Source organism: Myxine glutinosa, chromosome 6, assembly GCF_964187855.1.
Source record: "Myxine glutinosa chromosome 6, kmMyxGlut1.1, whole genome shotgun sequence".
Classification (NCBI taxonomy): domain Eukaryota; kingdom Metazoa; phylum Chordata; class Myxini; order Myxiniformes; family Myxinidae; genus Myxine; species Myxine glutinosa.
Window position 1 is genome coordinate 28318861 of NC_136266.1, and position 25013 is coordinate 28343873.

At 44.1% G+C, this 25013-nt stretch overlaps 1 protein-coding gene across 4 annotated transcripts in view; it reads right to left on the bottom strand.

Moving 5' to 3' along the window:
* LOC137429354 (protein PALS2-like) overlaps positions 1-25013 on the bottom strand; it is a 729474-nt gene that overhangs the window by 318953 nt on the left and 385508 nt on the right. The window lies entirely within an intron of this gene.

The window sequence follows — 25013 nt, forward strand, 5'->3', positions numbered from 1 at the left end:
ACATTCATCAACTCGAATCCCGGTCGATCGCTAAATAGTACCAGCATGCTGGGATGAATGATTTCCAGCCAGCGTGGTGTTGGCTTAGCGGTTAGGGTGCCGGCTTGGGATCCTAGGATCCTGGGTTCGAATCCCAATCGATTGCTGAATTAACGCCACGGGGGTTGGCTCAGCCTGTCATCCTTCCGAGGTCGGCAAATTGAGTACCAGCTTGCTGGGATGAATGATCACGATGTGTACCCAGGTTTAGAATAGGTACACCGTATCCCTACGCATCGTAAGAGGCGACCAAGGGTTGGCGTCAGGAAGGGCATGCAGCCATAAAAACATTGCCTCAAACAGGGAACCATGATTGTCATGGGGCCCACAAGGCTGACCCCCACTTCAGCGGGGAAAATGGCCTTAAAATGATCATTCATTCATTTTTTATATATCTATCTATATATTTATATATATATATATATATATATATATATATATATATATATATATATATATATATATATATATATATATATATATATATATATATATATCTAAATATTATTGGTTGCTGGGCAAGTCTGAAAAGGAAATAATATGTGGGGGACTACCAACCAAAGGACACACATTGCAGAAAATGGTGTACCAAAATGGTGTACCTTGGAGATCTCGGAGACGGTGGGAGGGATTTTCGAAGCTCCACACGGTCTCCACGTTTTTCGAAGTTAAGTCTGTTCACAATTGTATTTTGTCGAAACTGTATTTATCTTTCGGTGTGTGAAGTTATTGTGTGCAACTTTGGTTGTTTCTCGGTGTTTATCTTTCATAAATTGATCGTCTGTTTGCCGTGTCGTGTCTTGAGGCCTTGTACAGTGTGCACTGTACAACCTTGAGGCTTTGTTTTTCTCAGCGTAATTGAAATTGAAATAAATCTCAGCGTAATAAATAATTTGAGTAATTGAAAATAGATAATTATCTATGAATTGATGTATGATGCTAAAAATTCTGTATCTTATTATTCATTGAAATTTGTCAACATTTTGAGCAACCTCTAAACGTTGTCCAATCAAGCTCAAATTTTCACCACAAACTACTTTGTTCAATAGGAATAGGGGCCAGCTTGTGGAGAATCCAATCCAAGAAAATCCAATCTTCAAATTTTTGGACCACCCTAATATATATATGTATATATATATATATATATATATATATATATATATATATATAAGTATATATATATTGCAAATGATAGCACACTGAGCAGTTAAATAATTTTAAAAATCTTTATTAATAGCCTGACATTTCAAGAACAAACTACTTCTCTTCATCAGAGGCGTTGAGTGTGGTGTTAACCATTTCGTTCCCTTGGGGACGGTTCACGTGATGGATTGGTCCAAGTCCTTGCCAATCACAGGGCTTCCATGCATTCAAATGGCTCTGCCGTTTTTGACGTTGTAATTGATTGCATCGTGCTTTGTATGTGGGATGTAAGTCGATGTGTCGGTTGATTAGATTACCGTAGTGGCCATCCCACCTGCCACAAAACAAGTTGTGTTCGCAGCTTAGTAGATCGTGCAAAAACACACTGCAGTGACCATGAACAACACCGGATGGAAATGCTGCACGTCACTCAACTACTGCAAGAAAACCATGACCCGAATGCATTTATCAAATCTTGTAGCCGGAAATCCAACTACAACAACAACCATCCATTCACACCTCCACACATGGTGGCACTTCCATACATACAACACAGTTCCGAAACCACAAGCCGCATTCTACGTGAATACAACATCAACATCACCCACAAACATCCTTACGAGCACAGATGTCATAGCCAAAAGACAAGGTGAACAATTTTGACAGAAAGAATGTCATCCACAACATGCAATATGAAGATTGTGAAGCCAATTATGTGGGCCAAACATCGAAACGCTTAACCAAAAGGCTAACTGAACACCAACGTGCTGTAAGACGACAAGACAGGTTGTCATTGGTTGCGACACACATACACACACACCAACACACATTCTCATGGAATCAGACCACGATCCTCGGACAGGATCATTGAGAGTGAACCGCGAGATTGTCGAGGCCTGGTACTCTGACAAAAACTCCATCAACCGACACATCGACTTACACCCCACATACATAGCACTACGCAATCAATTACAACGTCAAAAACGGCAAAGTCATTTGGATGCAGGGAAGCCCTGTGATTGGCAAGGACTTGCCAAAGAAGAGAGTGGCACCCAAATGTGTGGGGAAAATTACATGCTCAGTTAGGGTCGCCCAGATAGCTCAGATGGCAGAGCACTGGTACAGTTTTACAGAGGACCTGGGTTCGATTACTGGTCTGCGCATGTAATTTTCCCACATATATCAATTTTAACAAGTTTTTTTTTTTTTTGTATACAAGATCGAGGCTCGTGAAAGAGCTAACATTAATCACACAAAAAGTCAACCGACACATAAAACACAAAATAAGGGGAGCAGAACACAAGATGGGGAGAGATGGGGAAGTACACAAACACAACATTTGAGAGCAGGTACATCGGGAGAAATGTGGGAGGGAGAGGGCTTGGGGGGAGGTGGGAGAGGTATAAAACATATGAACACTGCAAGGACTTCCAGGAAAGAAATTGAAATTTCAAAAAAAGTGTATCTGGGGTGAATTAGTGGGGGTAGAAAAGATCAAGGTTTTGGATGGGGGAAGATAAGAGATGGTGGGGAACAGCTGTTTTAAAGACCTGGAGGGAGGAGTGGGATTGAAGGGAGTGGGGGAGTTTGTTCCAGAGGCGGGAGAAAAGAAGAATGAAAGAGTGAAGGTGAGCAGAGAGCCTAGATTTTGGCAGTTTAACCATAAGAGGGTTGCTAGCAGATTTTGTGCGACCTGAAGGAATATTTGCGGGACAGAGCACAGAGAGAGCTGGGGGAGCAAGGCCGGAGAGGAGTCTGAAGAAGACGGAAAGACCACCAACCTGCTTGCGGTGAGTGAGTGAAAGGCCCTTGGAGTTAGCTTCATCGCAGGAGATTCCAATGATTCTGAAAGCTTTGGTTTCAACGGCGTGAAGACGAGCTAGGTGTGTGGCAGGAGCACCGGCCCAGAGGGGAGAACAGTATTCCATTGAGCTGCGGATGAAAGCCTTGTATGTGGTGAGGAGCTCAGGTGTGCCAAGGAAGGACTTCGCACGACGGAGGATGCCCAGTCGGCGACTGGCTTTGGAGGCCAGATTGGAAATGTGGTTTTCCCAAGAAAGATCATGGCAGATAGTGAGACCCAAAAGCTTGAGCGACAGAACTTCTTGGAGAGGATTGTTGAGAAAGTAGATGGGAGGGTTTTCCAGTCGGTCTTTTCGGAGAGACATTGTAAGAGTGTGAGATTTGTCAGGATTGAAAGACATGTTCCACTTGTTTGCCCAGTCTGTGATTTTGTCCAGGTCTGCAGAGAATGAGGAGGCTGCAGGCTGCCGATCTGAGGGATGAGGAATGGAGCGGGAGAGAGTGGAGTCATCAGCAAAGAGATAGAGAGGATTTTCCAGAGAGTCGGAGAGATCATTGATGAAAGTTCAATAAATAAATAAATAAATAAATAAATCACACTTAGATTTCTTTCCTATTCATGAAAGACACGGTGTGATCTTTAGCGTCTTGCAACAATCAGTGCTAGTCGAAGGGACACCGGGTTTCACGACCTTTAAATGTACGGCACACACATTGATGCCGCACCTTGCATATGAAACACCCGTGTGACAGTTTATAACTAGGTGGCAGGTGACAGGTGACAGTTTAAACAAAGGCTAGACAGCTCAGAGTTGAATGCGCACACCTCGAGGCTATCCTGCCACACGTGCCACAGAAAGACTTCAACACGGAGATGGGAGACTTTTCAATGTAATTTAAATTGGTATCGAAAGGAAAGAAAACATTTCGACTTTGCAAGCTGTCTGGCCAATGCCTACATCTCAAACTTCTTTGAAACTAAGCGAATAGGCAGAGATTTATGAACACAAACTAAGATTGTTATATCTCACATGTTGATTACACGTACAATGTCGCAGATTTTAAATACACAGGAATTTTCAATAACTGCAACAAATAGGCCTTTATCAAGAATTTTCATTTTGCAGTCGGTCACCTGTCGGCCTTTCTTCAGTGGATGGACTTTTACGGCGAACCAAAGAACTACGAAAGTAATAATGAACCGGAACGGCACTCGGGAGAGTGCCTACCTCCGCCAGGTCGAACACTTTATGTTTTGTGTCCCACTGATAGGCCGGATCTGTATCGGGATCTGAACCAAAATCGAATCGGCTTGTTCTTGTCGACTACCCAACTCATCACCCAAATTTCGTCCGAATCCGTCCACAACTTTTTGAGATATCCTGCTCACAGACAAACAGCCAGGGGTGAAAACATAACCTACGTCCACCTTCGCTGACAGAGGGTAACCAGCTACCTTCATGCTAACCTGCCTCACTTTGTCTCAGTTGGTGTCTCTTACCAGAAATCTCTAACTTTTATTTTTTGGAAATTGTACCTTGAAATATTTATATTTTATTTTATGGAGAAGCTTGGAGATGAAATTGGATGCAGGATGCTGATGAACCATGTTAAGGTACACCGAGGTCAACATTATTTGACATCGGTGCACTTTATCATGAATTACAAAGACACTGGTTGACAATGGAGCAACACATATGGTATATTTGATTTGAACTTTGGGTTCACCCACATCGTGTGCTCGGGTTCGGTGAGGAAGATGGACAACCAATGAAATAGTGCCGGTCTATTATAATGCGCAGCAAGAAAACAAAATCACTCACCGAGTCTCATATTTGCAAAATTGTGTCACTTCAAATTAAGAGTATTGACTCGGTACTTAACCCAAAAAGGCAAGCTCGGCCTAATAACTTAAAGAAATGGTAGATATTAAATTGGTGATCAATTTCTGGGAAAGAATGAGCTTGAAAATCCATTTCATCGTTTTGAAATGTTTCTGTTTAAATTCCCAGAGTGAAACAGGCAATGAATGACAAGGGACCATTCCACGTTACCTTTTGCATTTGGTTGTGGTGTTGTGTACCCAGCTGTTAAGCTGAGCTTATGGCTGTTTACAAGTACTTATTGAAGTGAGCAAGCTGGTATGATGGTGTAGTTCACGAATCAATGGTTCACCCATCTGTCACTGAGTATGTGTATGAGAGGGAGAGAGAGATGGGGGGGGGGGGGGAGAGATGGGGGAGAGACGGGGGAGAGATGGGGGAGGGGGAGGGAGAGAGAGACAGAGACAGAGAGAGAGAGAGAGAGAGAGAGATGGGGGAGAGATTGGGGGAGAGATGGGGGAGAGAGGGAAAGGGAGAGAGAGAGACACAGAGAGATGGGAGAGAGAGGGAAAGGGAGAGAGAGAGAGAGAGAAAGAGAGAGAGGGGGGGAAAGAGAGATGGTGGAGAGATTGGGGGAGAGAGGGAAAGAGAGAGAGATGGGGGGAGATGGGGGAGAGATAGGGGAGAGGGAGAGAGAGAGATGGGGAGAGAGAGAGATGGGGGAGAGATTGGGGAGAGATGGAGGAGAGATGGAGAGGGAGAGGAGAGAGAGAGAGATGGGGGAGAGATGGAGGAGAGATGGAGAGGGAGAGAGAGAGAGATGGGGGAGAGATTGGGGAGAGATGGAGAGGGAGGGGGAGAGAGATGGGGGAGAGATGGGGGAGAGGGAGAGAGAGAGGGAGAGAGAGAGAGATTGGGGAGAGATGGAGGAGAGATGGAGAGCGAGAGAGAGAGAGATGGGGGAGAGATTGGGGAGAGAGGGAGAGGAAGAGATGGAGGAGAGATGGAGAGGGAGAGGGAGAGAGAGAGATGGGGGAGAGATTGGGGAGAGATGGAGGAGAGATGGAGAGGGAGAGAGAGAGAGATGGGGGAGAGATGGGGGAGAGATGGAGAGGGAGAGGGAGAGAGAGAGAGATTGGGGAGAGATGGAGGAGAGATGGAGAGGGAGAGAGAGAGGGAGAGAGAGAGAGATGGGGGAGAGATGGAGGAGAGATGGAGAGGGAGAGATGAAGAGGGAGAGAGAGAGAGAGAGAGATGGGGAGAGAGAGAGAGAGAGAGAGAGACGGAGAGGGAGACGGAGACGGAGAGAGAGAGATATAGAGGAGATCTCACCAAAAGATGAACACCAGCTGGTAGTGAAAGGGAATAGTGTAGTTGTGCAATAGTCTTGAAGCATCGGTCAGGCAAACAGCTCACGGCATAAGCAAATTTGTGGATTATCATACCAATTAACTGATTTTGCAGATGAGCATAGATGTCAGCTTCAATTACTCATTGGCTGATGGTGATGCATGCGATTCTGTGGCTCATCCAATCAGGCAGCCGCCCAGACATACATTGGCTGGCCGACAGGAAGTGTGTGTATATGAGAGCTTGACAAGAAAAGTCTATGGTTAGCCAGGAATATATTCGGGAGAGGATTGTCGAGGCTACAACTTCTGCGGAGATAACACAGCCTGGATCGTTACACCTGCACCGAATCGGCAGAGACAGCGGAAAGAGACCCCAACCTAGACAAAGTCAGATAGGCAGATGTAAACTTCCTATTCATTTAAAATTAAAACCTTTGTTTAAGTTCCCCAGGATACCTATTAGTAAGCTTGGCAGTTGGTGAAAAAGGAAATGTGCCAAGCAATGGACTATTTGACATGCATACATGTGCAATGGACATGAGTGGCCAATGATGCGACGAGCCTGTGCTGGAAAGGCGATCCCAGGGGTGATGAAGGCTGTATCCACACGTGCGCATGGCTGATTATAGATGATAGTTGCCTTGTGCCACACGAGGCTGCGTGGATTGTGTCTTCCTGAATTCCTCACTTGCAGATTTATAGAGCGAAATAATTTTTTGAAGGAAATTATTCTGTCCTTCATTAATACATCGATGGAGTTGTAAATGACGATGGACCTGAATGAAACGACTCCAGCATCGTTAATCTCTCGGGGTACTCTAGAGTCTCGCGTCTGGTATTGTTGTTTCTTCTTGCCCCAGGTTCTCTCGAATCGTATCGATCCATTGTTTCCCCTGTCGTATAATTTATCGTTCCCACTATTCTGTAATTGAGAACGTATTTGAGACCCTTGCAGTCGTCATTCGTGATCAAACCAAGAAGCCGTTTTTCTTGAATTTCATCCACAAGTGTTATTCATTGTATATATACTAGGGCATGCCCGTACTATATATATATCTAAAATTATATCCCCCCCCCTCTATTTACATGAAATGGTTTGGTCCATGAAATGTTTTGGTTCATTCGCAACGCCAAAGCGAACGGCGAACGCTTTACATGAAATGGTTTGGTTCATGAAATGTTTTGGTCCATTCGCAACGCCAAAGCGAACGGCGAACGGCTTGCGAGTACAGTGACAATCCCCCCCCCCCCTCTATTTACATGAAATGGTTTTAATTAGTTTTAAAACATAGTTTAACGCCAACATAGCGGCAACATAGTTTGCCAACGTGAAATAAATGAATACGCTCTCAAATGTGCCGTCCGAGGCAGAGTGTGTTCGCCACGTTCGGCACACGCGATAGCTCGCTGCTCTCTGATTGGTTGAATCGTTTTTTGGACATAGCTCGGTAAGTAATTGTCCGATTAATATGAAACCTTGAAAAGGCACATCCTCGGGTCCCCAGCAATATACCTGGCAAGTTTCAAGTATATCGGACCGGTAGTTGTCGAGAAACAGCGGTCGCATACACACACACAGAGATTACTGGAATTATAGATAGATACAGTCACGTGAAAAAGTCAACACCCCACGTAAAGTTTTCACTTTTTCAACATATTTCAACATGCAGCTATTTGATCTTCATTTCAACAATATTGATAGATAACGGTGATATAATACAACAAATATCATGAAACATTTACATTTTGTAGTCCATTGTATAATTTAAATAAACATAAATGCAAATTTCACATGTGGAAAAAGTAAGTACACCCCTACATTTATCACTACTTCAAATACCTAAAATTAGAATCAGGTGCACCAGCTCAGGTGCAAATCATTAGAACATCGTTAGAGGGGATCTTGGAGGAACCTGTCTTATTTAAACCTCAGACATTTCGTTTGGTTTGTTCTTTGTTGTTGAAGTGTGCGGTGTCACCATGCCAAGATCAAAAGAGCTCTCTGAGGCATTCAGAAAGAAGGTTATAGATGCCTACGAGTCTGGGAAGGGATTTAAAAAGATGTCCAAACAATTTGAAATCAATCATTCGACTGTCCGGAAGATCATCTACAAGTGGAGAAGATTCCAAACAACTGCCAACTTGTTCAGGCCAGGCCGCCCCAGCAAGTTCAGCCCGAGAGCAGACCGCAAGATGCTGAAAGAAGTCTCTAAGAACCCCAGAATGTCATCACGGGACCTACAGGGAGCTCTTGCCACTGTTTATGTCAAAGTGCACGAGTCTACCATTAGAAAGAGGCTGCACAAATTTGATCTACATGGGAGGTGTGCCAGGAGGAAACCTTTGCTGTCCAGAAAGAACATCAGGGCAAGACTAAAGTTTGCCAATGAACACCGAGGCAAAGAACAGCACTTCTGGAACAATGTGCAATGTCAAAGGTAGAGCTATTTGGCCACAGTACCAGAAGACATGTTTGGCGAAAACCAAAGACAGCATTTGACCACAAGAACCTGATACCAACTGTAAAGCATGGTGGTGGAAATATTATGGTTTGGGGCAGCTTTGCTGCATCAGGGCCTGGGCAGCTCACCATCATAGAATCCACTATGACTTCTTCATTGTACCAGAGGGTGCTTGAGGATAATGTGAGGCCATCTGTCGGAAAGTTTAAGCTCAACCGAAGGTGGACCTTGCAACATGACAATGACCCTAAACATACCAGTAAATCCACCAAGGAATGGCTGAAAAGAAAGAAATGGAGGGTTCTGGAATGGCCAAGTCAAAGCCCAGATCTAAATCACATCGAGATGTTGTGGGGGGGATTTCAAATGAGCTGTGCATGCAAGAAACCCCTCAAACATCGCACAGCTGAAATAATTCTGCATGGAGGAGTGGGCAAAAATTTCTCCCAGTCGATGTCAGAGACTGGTAGACAGTTATAAGAAACGCATACTTGAGGTTGTTTCTGCCAAAGGGGGCAATACATACCACCTATTAGAGCCAAGGGTGTACTTACTTTTTCCACATGCGAAATTTGCATTTATGTTTATTTAAATTATACAATGGACTACAAAATGTAAATGTTTAATGATATTTGTTATATTAGATCACCTTTATCTATCAATATTGTTGAAATGAAGATCAAATAGCTGTGTGTTGAAATATGTTGAAAAATTCAAAACTTTACATGGGGTGTACTTACTTTTTCACGTGACTGTATATGTATGTATATATATATATATATATATATATATATATATATATATATATATATATATATATATATATATATATATATATATATATATATATATATATATATATATATATATATATATATATATATAATATTGCGGTTTTAGAACCCCTCACTTTGTAAATAATACTTGAAAATAATTTCCATCAGTTAAAAGGTCAAAGGTCGCACCCATAGTTAGGCCACAGCAACACGTAGGACACCATAGGACTTTCAGTTATTTCCTTAGTATGTGTTTCAGATAAGGCTGTGTTCCCAATAGTTGAATCTGCGTTGCATTAATTAAATAAGATAGGTCCCAATCCATTCTAGCCATTTTGCCAGCCTCTCTCTCCCAATTCTGTTACGCGCCTCTGCCAGCCGCAGCCGCCTCAGCGTTCGCTCAGGCAACGCCATTGAACACGCGGTCTAAGGCCGAGGAAAAGGGGGCGGGACACGGGAACGAGGCGTGGCCCTGTCAACTCGCCGTCAAAGGCGGAGCCGGTGAGCCCTCGCCAACCAACCAGGGCTGAGGTGAGCTTGCTGGCGGGCGTGGGTTCAAAGAGCGCGGATTAATCTCAAAGCGCATTATATAAGCGCGAGCACGTAGCCCTTTTATGGACTGCGTGAAGGAGCGCACATTTGCAGAGAACTGCGCAACGGACTTCTTTCGGCGGGCTCCTTTTTGCACGAACTGATCCAGGAGTGCACATTTGCAGAGAACTGCGCAGGGGACTTCTTTTGGCGGGCTGCTTTTGCACGAACTGATCGGCAGGCGCGCTAGTTTCAAAGGACTGCGTGGAGACGCTGATTGCACGAACTGCCTGCGATACGAGCCATTGATCGGGGGAGAGAGAGAGAGAGCTGGCACGAGCTACGGATTACGTACGCCGCATCCCAGTCCCCCCGATATATGTAACCCCGAGATACGTAAGGTCCGCTCGCGTCCGACGATATGCGCGAAGCTGCCTGCCGGGTTTCGCCCGCGGAACCGGAGCCTGGACTGGAGTGGACCGGAGCCGGATCCCATCGCCTGGACCATCTGCCTAGACCTTCCTCCCCTACCACTACAATTCCGTGTGAGTCTGTCTGTTTGTCCTGGGCTGGGGTCGTAATAAGTTAAGACTGTATAGATAAGCTTGCCCTGTGTCCTTTTGTTTCTTCTTCTTCTTCTTGTACATGCTTTCCTTTCCTCTTCTTTTGCTTGTAAATCATTAATAAACCCACTCTTTGTTCTTCCCTTCCTCTGGTTTCCTCTTATTCGATCGCCTCCGTCCTTTCTCTCAATTGAGTACCTGTGGCACGATTTGGAAACCGCTCAGGATCGGGTTTAGTCATTTGTTAACGGCTCGGATCGCGGATTGCTAACCACTCGGCAATATTCCATCTTATCCGTGGTTCCAGCGGGAGTTATTTCCCTGCTCGCGGTCGGGGTTAGTAAGTAGGTATTTGGGACTTCATTGACCAATCACCCGAGCTGATTCCGACCGGGAGGAGCGTCATAGCTTCCAGGATTGGGGGACGGCCAGCTTAAAAGACAAGGGGATTAACCCCCCCCCCCCTTGATAAGGGGAGCGCCGACCCCCGAATCCGCAATATATATATATATATATATATATATATATATATATATATATATATATATATATATATTTATATATTTATATATATTTATATATATATATATATATATATATATATATATATATATATATATATATATATATATATATATATATGTATGTATGTATGTATGTATGTATATATATATTGTTACAGACACGACTTTGATGTTAAGGTGGGCCGAGCGGAATGGCCGTCGTGTCCGCACAAATTACCCGATTATACTCGACGTTGACGGAGCCGCGCTACGCTGGATCAATAAAGGAAAAGAAGACACCCGGCTGGATTATAAGGACAGACACCAATGTTTCGATTCTCAATTATATTCGTACGGAAAGGTTAGATTACAGGGGCTAGAGGTATATCACAGGAAGACAGGCACTTAGACACACTCTTATATTGACCCCGGACAGACGACAGATAAACGGGACACGGCTGACTCACACGGGGATTGATGGCAAGGAAAGGCAGATAGCGATGGCTCAAGGTGCACTCTTGGCTCAAAGCAGGGTACAGTCCGGTCCAAAGATGCGGGGAGGTCACAGCGCTCGGAGGGGACGTTCTTTCTCAGGCGGGTCTTTCTCTCTCAGCGATCGCAGGCAACGTTCTTTCTCAGGCGGGGCGCATCTGACTCAGCGCTCGCAGGTACCTCTTTCTCCAGCTGGGGGCGCATCTCTCGTCACGTCCGCTAAGTCGCCACGTATATCCGGCGGGGAGTGACACGCCCTCGGCTCGTTAGCTCCGCCCCAGATGGAATCGGTCCGCCCTTCTGATTGGGTGCGGGGGGGTTACCAGGCTCCGCCCTTGACGAGGAGCTGACAGCCAGCCCCTCTGGTAACCCCGTGGAGCGCCGAGCCGGTGTGAGGACGCATCCTCCCCCGCGCCGCCGCGCCGCCCCCATCTCCTCTGTTGTTGTAGTTATAGTTGTGGAAGAAGATGGAAGGAGGTATGGAAGATGGAAGGAGGTATGGGAAAGGTCCTAAACTCACTACTGATGCCATATAATCACATTCTGGTGCAACGAAGAGTCATAATTAATGGAAACGAGGCCTTAACTGACATAGACTAAGAATAACTAGCAAGATGTCCGAAAGTTGTCTACGTGTGGTGCGGTGGACCTGGGCACGACATTTAATGGGGGAATAAGGGGAAGGTCGGCTCTACTGATTGTTGTTTACAGACAATGGGACTAGGGAATGGGGGATTGGGGATAGTTGGGGAGTATTGGGGAAAATAGGGGAATATTTACAAGCGGATATGGAGGCCAAATTCCATATTCGCAACAATATATATATGTATGTATGTATGTATGTATGTATATATATATATATATATATGTATGTATGTATGTATGTATGTATGTATGTATGTATGTATGTATATATATATATATATATATATATATATATATATGTATGTATGTATGTATGTATGTATGTATGTATGTATGTATATATATATATATATATATATATATATATATATATATATATATATATATATATATATATATATATATATATATATATATATTCATATATATATATATATATACGAACAAAAGCAGAAGGGGGGGTGGGGGGAGGGGATGGATGGGAGGGGGAGGAGTGGGGGCTGAGGGGGAGGGGAGAAGGGGCGAGGGGGAGAGAGGGGGGGGGGGAAGGGGAGGGGAGGGGGAGAGGGGGGAAGGGGGTTCATTTATATGCTGGTGGGTGAATGGGGTGAATGTGGAATTCATCACGTTTCTGAGTTAAGTATGATGCAGATCAGGAAGAAGAAGAAGCCGTACTCCCAACTTCGTACACTTCCGGAATTGTTTGATTTATTTGTATTCAAATGTCTGGTGATTGTTTTGTATTTATTGATGCGAATGTGTACTTGTATATAACTGTCATTAATTAAAAAATGCTTAGGCAATATTGAGCAATTAAAAAAAAAAAAAACTCCAAAAAGACGATCTTTTATTTTTCAACTTTATATATATTTTTTTTGCCTAAAACACTCCCAGGCACTCACTGATAAAGCTCTGAAAGTTTGACAAAGATCCGTTCAGCCATCTCTGAGAAAAATGGCGACAGACAGACAGACAGACATCTCTCGTATATATGTATATGTGTATGAATGATCGTTTTAAGGCCATTTTCCCCGCTGGAGCGGGGGTTAGCCTTGCGGGCCCCATGACAATCATGGTTCCCTGTTTGAGGCAGTGTTTTTATGGCCGGATGCCCTTCCTGACGCCAAACCTTGGTCGCCTCTTACGATGCGCAGGGATACGGTGTACCTATTCGAAACCGGGGTACACACCGGGATCATTCATCCCAGCAAGCTGGTACTCAATTTGCCGACCTCAGAAGGATGACAGGCTGAGTCAACCCACCTGGTGTTAATTCAGCGATCGACCGGGATTCGAACTCAGGATCCGAGGATCCCAAGCCGGCACCCTAACCGCTAAGCCAACACCAGGCTAACCAAATTTGTTTGTGGTTCCGAAAACCAGCGTGGCCTCCGGCCGTACAGGTAAGCTCTCGCTGTCATCTAATACCCACGCGCGTATCACTACCGCCATAGTTGAGTATACTACTTGGAATTAAAGCTCGGTTGGCCACCCGTCACCCAGGGGTGTTAATCCCGGTGAGCATGACAATACAGTCACGTGAAAAAGTAAGTATACCCCATGTAAAGTTTTGACTTTTTCAACATATTTCAACATACAGCTATTTGATCTTCATTTCAACAATATTGATAGATAAAGATGATATAACATAACAAATATCATGAAACATTTACATTTTGTAGTCCATTGTATAATTTAAATAAACATAAATGCAAATTTCGCATGTGGAATTACAGGCGATGAGTCCTGGGTTTATGGGTATGACCCAGAAACCAAGTTGCAGTCATCACAATGGAAGCATCCAACATCCCCGAGGCCAAAAAAGCAAGGCAGGTCCGCAGCAATGTCAAAGTCATGCTGACCGTCTTCTTCGACTCCAGAGAAGACATCATGCGGAATGCGACGGACCAGCTGCGCGCCATCCCAAAAGAGGCGTTCCAGCGCTGCTTCCGACAGTGGCAGAACCGTTGGGAGAAGTGTGTGGCAGCCCAAGGGGACTACTTTGAACGAGATTATTATAAAAAATTTTTTATCTGGATGCGAGTATCTTTTATGAACAAAGGTCGGATACTTTTTGAACACACTACATATATATATATATATATATATATATATATATATATATATATATATATATATATATATATATATATATATATATATATATATATATATATATATATATATATATATATATATTGCAGGGTATCAAGGGATAGATTAGTGTTGAAGTGGTCTCAGTGTTTGGGTTTCCCTTTAAAGGTAAAAAAGCAACATACGCATCTTGCAATGCCGATCTTCGTGATGCGGTAGATTTAAGTTTAAACAAGTCAGGAGACGACGATGGTTCACGAGCGAGCGATATTCAATGACAAAGGATGGACTATAATATAACTGAAACAGGCCTGGACAGGCCAGGCCCGGAAATGTCAAAACGAAGGTTACTGACCTTGAAATGAGATAGAAAATAATGTATAATCAGTTATGAGGTTAGTTAGCTACACAATACCGAAAATTCGGTGAAAAATGAAATGAAAAAAATAATAAAATAAAATAAATGAAAAAATGAAAAGAAAAAAAATGAAAAATCGAGCTCCATGGGGCTAGATACATGACATTGGCCGAACCAAATACCGAAACCCCTGTCAGATTCCACCAAACCCCTCGGAGAAGATGTAGCTTGAACTCGATTACCCCCTCAAAAGACATCTTTTATGGGCGTGGCTCCGCCCACAATGGGCGCAATACGCCCACTCTAGGCAGGACACAACTGGGTCATGATATCAACCTCCTACCCAAGTTTCATCAAGATCGGATGATATCATCGGGTAGTTATACTGCGTTTGACAGACACACACACAGACAGACAGACAGACAGACACACACATATGACGAATATAGTGGTCACTTGATAACTCGTGAACCAAAAAGCAACAGACAGATTGTACAGACATTGAGAGGATTAGCGGTAGGGGTGAAATACACCAAGGAAACATACAGTTTCCGGTATTAGCTTTTGCATACACACATGATCTTCACAATACATACAATATTACTTGATCATGGGTCGGGGCGGTCACGGTTTTTCGAAGCTGTTCCACGATCTTCACGCACGCTCGAAGTTAAGTAATTGTCACATTTGTATTTTTGTCGAAACTATTTATCTTACGTGTGTGTACCTTTTGCGTGTCCCTCGGGAGATTATATTATCGGTGTTAATCTTTCATACCTGTAAAAAATAGTCGAGTATTTCGCGCCACGCGGCCTAGTTGTTGAAGCTTCCGACCTTAAGGCTTGGTTCTCTCCGGGCATCCAAAGCGGTTATTTTTTCATTCGTGTGTTTGTCAAATTTCAACTCGTTATTTTATCGTCCATGCGTTATTGTTTGTTTATATACACAAAGAATTAAGTTAAGCACCCCCCCCGTTTTTTTACAACCTCGCACATTACAAGTTTGTTGTCGTCAAAACAGTGTAATATACCCATGATATTGCTATATTTTCTGGAGAAGTGATATTATGGTCACATAAAAACATAACAATCATGCCGTTTTCAATATTTTATTCTGAATAATTTAAGGTGAAATTTTTTGGGAATTTTAGGCATATTTTCACCTCAATTTAAGTATGGAGCTATAGGTCCATCACGGACAGTGTGGATGACGTTTATGTTTTCTAACGTACAGTCATTGTTCTGAGAAGACCTCTAGCGATCTTTGCGTCAATCCCATCTTCATGGATGACAACGCCAGGCCTCACCGTGCGAGACGCGTCCGAGCGTTGCTGGAGCAAGGTGCTGTGACAACCATCCCCTGGCCTGCGTACAGTCCTGACCTGAACCCCCTCGAGCACGTTTGGGACATGTTGGGACGACAAATTGCGAAGATGGTCCCTCCAATAGCCAATCTGGATGAATTGGAACGTGCATTACATCGGGAATGGAACAACCTGCCACAGCAACGCATACGACGGCTTACAGGGTCTATGAGACGTAGGGTTGAGTCAGTGATCCGATCACGTGGGTCCTACACACGTTATTGACGCAAAGATCGCTAGAGGTCTTCTCAGAACAATGACTGTACGTTAGAAAACATAAACGTCATCCACACTGTCCGTGATGGACCTATAGCTCCATACTTAAATTGAGGTGAAAATATGCCTAAAATTCCCAAAAAATTTCACCTTAAATTATTCAGAATAAAATATTGAAAACGGCATGATTGTTATGTTTTTATGTGACCATAATATCACTTCTCCAGAAAATATAGCAATATCATGGGTATATTACACTGTTTTGACGACAACAAACTTGTAATGTGCGAGGTTGTAAAAAAACGGGGGGGGTGCTTAACTTAATTCTTTGTGTATAGTTCGTTTTGGTTTGAATTTCCTGTAACTCGAAATTAATTAATCGTGTTCTGCTCCTCGTGTGCGGCCTTGTACCCCATAGGTGCTTGTTAACTTAAGTCCCCTACATCGTGTTTTGCTTGGCTCTTAGTTTTTTCCCTTCTACCCCGAACATAATACTCTTTGTCTAACGCTTTAAATACATTTATTTAAAATACCCCCACCCACAAAAATAAAAATAAAAATAAAAATAACCAAAAACATTTATTTTCCTTTCTCCACGTGTGCTCTGTCTCATCCTGTACTTTCTGTTCAGGTGTGCTGTTCGCCCCGCCCCCATTATCTCCTTGCCATCCACCTTTTGCCCTGTCCACATGACTCGTGGTGGTCCCTCTCGGCTCTCCCCCCGTTGGTACTTTGTGCATATAAGATTGTTTACGGTTCTGTTTTAATATTATTTAAATATGTATAAACTTTCCGCTTCAGTGTTTTATTCAGTGGTATATTATAACACGCTGTTTTTCTTCCTATTTAAAAGGCTTTTTTCAAATTCCTCTCCATCTCATTCCACGTCAAAAAAACATAAATTCAATCTCTTATACGTCTCCCTCACTACATGGTCTAAATTCACATTCATTCCACCCCTCCTCCATCGTTCTGAATCGGATTGCTAACTTGAAAATCACAACAAACCCAATTTGTTATCAATGTTCGTCTTTCATTAATCATTCACTTTCGAAACTCCCCTCTAGCCCCTCCCCTCCAAATCCCCCCCCCCCCTTGCACCTACACTCCGAAACTCCCCCCTTGCCCCTCCCCTCCAAAACCTCCCCTTGCCCCTACACTCCCCCCTCACCCCTTCCACTCCTAAACTCCCCCCTTGTCCCTCCCCTCCTAAACTCCCCCCTCACTCCTCCCCTTCAAAACTCTCCCCCAACCCCTCCCATTCAAATCTCCCCCCATACCATTCCTCTCCAATTCTCCCTCCTCCCCCCTCCTCCTCAAAGCTGCCTCCTCCCCACTTCGTCTCCCTTCTATCTCATACCTCCACCCCCCCCCCCCACCAACCTTCTACTTTCCTCTGCCCCCCCTCAAAGAACCCCTCACTGTGCCTCATCCCTTCACCATCAAACCTTTCATCCTCCTCATCCTTCCCTTTCTTGGAACTCTTCTGTAATCTCTGACACACTATCAACTGCTCTTCCTACCTCCCTCTCTCATCCTTCATCTTACCCTACTCCTCCCCTCCCCTGTCCTGTACCCGATGCTCCCCCTCTCTCTTCATTAACGGTACTAGGGCGTGCCCGTACGTGGGTGCAAAAAAACATGCGTGCAAACAACAACAACAAAAAAAAACTTTGAAACCACGTGGCAGTAACGACCACAGAACCCCCCCCTCTATTTACATGAAATGGTTTGGTCCATTCGCAAAGCCAAAGCGAACGGCTTGCGAGTACGGTAGAACCCCCCCCCTCTATTTACATGAAATGGTTTGGTCCATTCGCAAAGCCAAAGCGAACGGCTTGCGAGTACGGTGACCATACCTTGGGAACCACTTGTCCGATTAATTTCAAACCTTGAAAAGGCACATCCTCGGGTCCCCAGCAATATACCTGGCAAGTTTCAAGTATATCGGACCCGTGGTTGTCGAGAAACAGCGGTCACAGACAAACACACAGACACACACACATACACACAGAGATTACTGGAATTATAGATAGATGGACCTCAAACATCCGGGGCCTTCGCTCAAACCTGACTGATCTCTCCATACAGGTTGCTTCTGACAATCCAGACTTGATCTGCTTAACAGAGACTTTCCTCCTTCAAGATGTCTCTGATTCCTTAATATCTCTTCCTGGTTACTCCCTCCTCCGGTATGATAGACCTGAGCCTCGTCCTGGTGGTGGGGTGGCTATCTTTATCAAAAACTCTCTTCCTCACTCTCCTTGCACTGCCCTCTCTCCTCCTCACTCCCAGGAGTACCTCTGGCTACGGCTTCCTCTCCGCTCCCACCTTTTGTTCATATGTGTTCTGTACCGTCCTCCAAACAGTGATGACTCCATTTACATTTCACTGTCTGACAACATGGACCAACTTCTATCCACTCATCCCAACTCTCTCTTCCTCATATGTGGTGACTTCAACTGTCACCATGCCAGCTGGTTGGGTGTGGGTTCCTCTCTCACCAGTCATGGCACCTCAGCAAAGGACTTCTGTGACTCACTGGGATTGACACAATCTGTCAATTTCCTGACCCGGATCTCAGCCAATGGAGTATCTTCTCTTCTAGACTTGCTTATGACAAACTTCCCTGCTCATGTCTGCTGCTCTTCTTCTGCTCCAATCGGTTCTTCTGATCATGTGCTTGTCAAAGTGGACATCTCTCTGGCCATTCTCAGAGAGCCTCCTCAGCGTCGACGAGTCTGGCATTTCACTCAGGCCGACTGGGACGGTCTTCAAGCAGCCATCAATCGTCTGGATTGGTCTCCCATCTCCACTGCCTCTGACATCAATTCTTCCTGGGAATTCTTCCAAAGCAAACTGCTCTCTCTCATGCACAGATTTATCCCATCTCGTCTTCAGTTGTCTTACCCTTCCTCCCGTCCATGGTACACTGAATCTTGTGGTGAGGCAGTTGCCCTGAAACAACTTGCCTTTGCCTCTTGGAAGGCTAATCCAACTGAAGGCAATCTCAGTTCCTTCCACCAAGCTCGGAACAAGTGTGTGTCTACCCTCAGTAGTGCCAGGAAGCACTATCTCTCCACACTGAAGAATGAACTCTCAAACCTGTCTCCTTCCTCCAAATCCTGGTGGCGTCTGGTCAAATCCGTTTCTGGTGTTTGTTCCCCCTCCATCCCCTCCCTTACCTCAAATGGCCACACAGTTGACATCGCACGTGACAAAGCCGAATGCCTCAACTCTGTGTTTGCCTCAAAATCTTTGGTCCCAAACCCATCTCTCTCTGTTCCCACCTTTCTCAGTCGAACCCAACTGCTCCTGGACTCTGTGTCCTTCTCTCCTGACAAGGTGGAGGAGTTTTTGTCTAACCTCGACTCTGATTCTGCAACTGGACCAGACGGCATCAGCCCACGGGTCCTAAAATCCTGCTCTGCCGCTCTATCTCACCCTCTCTCTGTTCTTTTCACCCTCTCTTTTGCTCAAGGTCATCTGCCAGCATCCTGGAAATCAGCAAACATTACCGCTTTACACAAAAAATGTGCAAAAACAGATCCTTGCAACTACAGACCAATCAGCCTGCTCCCAATTATCAGCAAAGTCATGGAATCCATCATTGCCTCGGATATGAAATCTTTCCTCTTCTCCAATGGCTTGATCTCTGATCATCAATTTGGTTTCAGACCAGGTCACTCTACTCTGGACATGCTGCTTCTGCTGTCTCAACAATGGATGGAGGTCCTCAATGCCAAACAGGAAATCAGAGCTGTCTCCCTTGACATATCACGTGCCTTCGATACGGTCTGGCACCCAGCTCTGCTCACCAAACTCTCCTCCTATGGTATCCATGGAAATCTCCATGCATGGCTTGCGGACTTCCTCTCTGGTCATAGTCAACGTGTGGCCCTGAATGGATTTCTCTCATCTCCCCTTCCTGTTCAGGCTGGAGTTCCCCAAGGCAGTGTTCTGGGCCCTGTGCTTTTTCTGGTCTTCATCAATGATCTCTCTGACTCTCTTGAAAATCCTCTCTATCTCTTTGCTGATGACTCCACTCTCTGCCGCTCCATTCCTCTTCCCTCAGATCGGCAGTCTGCAGCCTCCTCACCCTCTGAAGACTTGGACAAAATCACAGACTGGTCAAACAAGTGGAACATGTCTTTCAATCCTGACAAATCTCACACTCTTACTATGTCTCTCCGAAAAGATCGACTGGACAACCCTCCCATCTACTTTCTCAACAATCCTCTCCAAGAAGTTCTGTCACTCAAGCTTTTGGGTCTCACTATCTGCCATGATCTTTCTTGGGAAAACCACATTTCCAAGCTGGCCTCCAAAGCCAGTCGCCGACTGGGCATCCTCCGTCGTGCGAAGTCCTTCCTCGGCACACCTGAGCTCCTCACCACATACAAGGCTTTCATCCGCAGCTCAATGGAATACTGTTCTCCCCTATGGGCCGGTGCTCCTGCCTCACACCTAGCTCGGCTTCACGCTGTTGAAACCAAAGCTTTCAGAATTATTGGAATCTCCCACGATGAAGCTATCTCTGAGGGCCTTTCACTCACTCACCGCAGGCAGGTAGGTGGTCTTTCTGTCTTCTTCCGACTCCTCTCCAGCCTTGCACCCCCAGCTCTCTCTGTGCTGTGTCCCCCAAATATTCCTACAGGTCGCACAAGATCTGCCAGCAACCCTCTGATGGTTAAACTGCCGATATCTCGGCTCTCTGCTCACCTTCACTCTTTCATTCCTCTTTTCTCCCGCCTCTGGAACAAACTCCCTCACTCCCTTCAATCCCACTCCTCCCTCCAGGTCTTTAAAAACAGCTGTTCACCACCATCTCTTATCTTCCCCCATCCAAAACCTTGATCTTTTCTACCCCCGCTAATTCACCCCAGATCCACCTTGTTTGAAATTCCAACTTCTTTCCTGGAAGTCCTGGCAGTGTCCATATGTTTTATACCTCTCCCACCCCCCACCCCTTCCCATGCTCCCCCCTTACCATGCCCCCCCCCCCCCCAAAGCCCTCTCCCTCTCACAGATCTCTCGATGTCTCCATGTCTCTCGGTCCCTGCTCTCAAATGTTGTGTTTGTGTCCTTCCTCCTCTCTCCCCATCTTGTCTACCGCTCCCGATGTTATATGTTTTATGTGTCGGTTTGTCTTTCTGTGTGATTAATGTTCGCTCTTTCACGAGCCTCGATCTTGTATACAACAAAAAAAAAAAAAAAAAAAAAAAAAGGGTGTGAGCAACATAGTCGCTCTAGGCCTAAACAGTGAAGTGTTATAATAAACCTGTGCAAAGCAATATTTTTAATAACAGCCACATGTGTAAACACCGCAATAATTAAATTTGTGTTCACAACAAATCACGATATACGATCTTCACAAAACATTCATGACTCCAAGGTGTTTTTGAGAAGACCCAAACAAAGCGTACGACCTCTCCGAGGTATCGAGGGATGACCAAGGATAAAGGATGTTGTACACCGCACCTTTCCTATGCCATCTCCAGACATTGCAAATCGTCATTGCCGGGCACCGAAGGGCTCGGCAGTGACGCATGCTGAAAGGTGAAGTGAAGCAAATTTAGTGAAGATTCGCATCCGGATAGTATAACTTTTAAGTGATTCTTCGCCATTGAGAAATAGGGCCAAAAACGATACAGAGCAGGATATCTCAAAAAGTTATGGATGGATTTGGACGAGACTTGGTGGACAGGTTGTGTGTGTGACAAGGAAGAATCGATTCAATTTTGGTGAAGATCCGGGTCCGGATCTGGCTAGTATAATTTTTAAGTGCTTCTTCACCATTGGGAGATACGACCAAAAACGATACATAGCAGGATATCTCAAAAAGTTGTGGACGGATTTCGACGAAACTTGGTGGACCGATTGGGTGTCTGACAAGGACGATTCGATTCAAATTTAGTGAAGATTCGCATCCGGATAGTATAATTTTTAAATGATTCTTCAACATTGAGAAATAGGGCCAAAAACGATACAGAGCAGGATATCTCAAAAAGTTATGGATGGATTTGGACGAAACTTGGTGGACAGGTTGTGTGTGTGACAAGGACTAATCGATTCGATTTTGGTGAAGATCTGAATATAGATTCGGATATGAGAATTATTTATTTTTAAAAGTGATTCTTCACCATTGAGTGATCGCCGATCGGGCTAAAACCAATATATAGCAGGATATTTCAAAAAGTTATGGATGTATTTGGACGAAACGTGGTGGACAGGTTGTGTGTGTGACAAGGACTAATCGATTCGATTTTGGTGAAGATCTGAATATAGATTCGGATATGAGAATTATTTATTTTTTAAAGGGATTCTTCACCATTGAGTGATCAGGCTAAAACCAACATATAGCAGGATATTTCAAAAAGTTATGGATGGATTTGGACGAAACTTGGTGGACAGGTTGTGTGTGTGACAAGGAAGAATCGATTCAATTTTGGTGAAGATCCGGATCCGGATCTGGCTAGTATAATTTTTAAGTGCTTCTTCACCATTGGGAGATACGACCAAAAACGATACATAGCAGGATATCTCAAAAAGTTGTGGACGGATTTCGACGAAACTTGGTGGACCGATTGGGTGTCTGACAAGGACGATTCGATTCAAATTTAGTGAAGATTCGCATCCGGATAGTATAATTTTTAAATGATTCTTCAACATTGAGAAATAGGGCCAAAAACGATACAGAGCAGGATATCTCAAAAAGTTATGGATGGATTTGGACGAAACTTGGTGGACAGGTTGTGTGTGTGACAAGGACTAATCGATTCGATTTTGGTGAAGATCTGAATATAGATTCGGATATGAGAATTATTTATTTTTAAAAGTGATTCTTCACCATTGAGTGATCGGGCTAAAACCAACATATAGCAGGATATTTCAAAAACGTATGGATGTATTTGGACGAAACTTGGTGGACAGGTTGTGTGTGTGACAAGGACTAATCGATTCGATTTTGATGAAGATGTGAATATAGATTCGGATATGAGAATTATTTATTTTTAAAAGTGATTCTTCACCATTGAGTGATCAGGCTAAAACCAATATATAGCAGGATATCTTAAAAAGTTATGGATGTATTTGGACGAAACTTGGTGGACAGGTTGTGTGTGTGACAAGGACTAATCGATTCGATTTTGGTGAAGATTTGAATATATATTCGGATATGAGAATTATTTAATTCTTAAAGTGATTCTTCACCATTGAGTGATCAGGCTAAAACCAATATATAGCAGTATATCTTTAAAAGTTATCGATGTATTTGGACGAAACTTGGTGGACAGGTTGAGTGTGTGACAAGGAAGAATCGATTCAATTTTGGTGAAGATCCGGATCCGGATCTGGCTAGTGTAATTTTAAAGTGATTCTTCACCACTGGGAGATACGACCAAAAACGATACATAGCAGGATATCTCAAAAAGCTGTGGACGGATGATTTTGATTAAATGTGATTCTGTATTGTGATTTTCTGGTCTAATCTGGGATACAAAACGTAAACTGTTCACCTGGCGGATGCATGCTCTCCACTGAGTGCCGTTCCAGTTATTATAGATAACAAGACCCAATCGCGTCTCTCACACAAAATTGGAGGAAATAACCATTGAGCTCTTGCCTTATCAATTGCCCCAGGTAGCTGGGATTTCCATAAATGAACCCCCATGATCTTCCAGCCAAATAAAGCTGCATAAAGCAACCAAGAAAAGCGACACAAGATAACCACTTTGCTGTTTCAAGCCCTACCTGGTTTGGATTAGGTGAGAGCTATTTCAAGGGGAAAAAAGAACATCGAATGTCAATGAAATCACAGTTTTTGTAAAATTATTTGTTAAGAAGACTCACAGGGGAGCGTGTGTGATGTGACGCATTCAAGGATAAGGTGGACACAATGGAGCCTTGGGTCTTATGTGGCACAATGCGTGGAAATAATGTCCCATAAAGGTTGGAGCTTTGTAAGGCCTTTCTTGCTTGACCTTTCTCGACACTTCTTTGGCAAAGATGCGGCCAAGGCCGAAGCAAATCATGAGAATTTCTTGTCAAATGACCTACCACTTGATACAATCTCAGCATATTGCAGACATGATCAGCCTCCACGTGCGTTTTCAACCTTATCAGCTTGATTGAGCTCATTGAATCAGTTGTGTTTTTTATCCAATTAATAGGAAAGATTGGTGCATTCTCTGGACAGCTTGGTTATGCTTAGAGGGGAAATTATTCAAGCTAAGCAGTTATATCCAACTAAATAATATGAGGGAGAATCAAAAAGTTTTCCCCCCACTTTTTACAAAGTTTCAGAGCCAAAACTAGAATGGCACTTGTTGGAGCACATACTTCCGCCAGGCTGAACTGTTTATGGTTTGCATCCCTCTCATAGGCAGGATCTGGATTCGGACCTGAACCAAAATCGAATCGGCTTGTTCTTGTCACCTTACCAACTCGTCCACCAAGTTTAGTCGTAACTCGTCCACAACCTCTTAAAATATTGGTTCACGAGTTCTCAAACACAGTGAGCACTATACTCGTCATGGGTGTGTGTCTGTGTGTCCGCAGCATAACTACCCGATGATATCATCCGATCTTGATGAAACTTTGGTGGGAGGTTGATATCATGATCTAGTTGTGTCCTGCCTAGACTGGACGTATTGGGCCCATTGTGGGTGGACCCACGCCCAAAAAGATGTCTTTTTAGGGGGTAATCAATTTCAAGCTACATCTTCTCCGAGGGAGTTGGTGGAATCTGACAGGGGTTTCGATATTTGGTTAGGCCAATGTCACGTGTCTAGCCCCACGGAGCTCGATTTTTCATTTTCGCCCCAAGGTCAAGGTCATAAGGTCACAAAA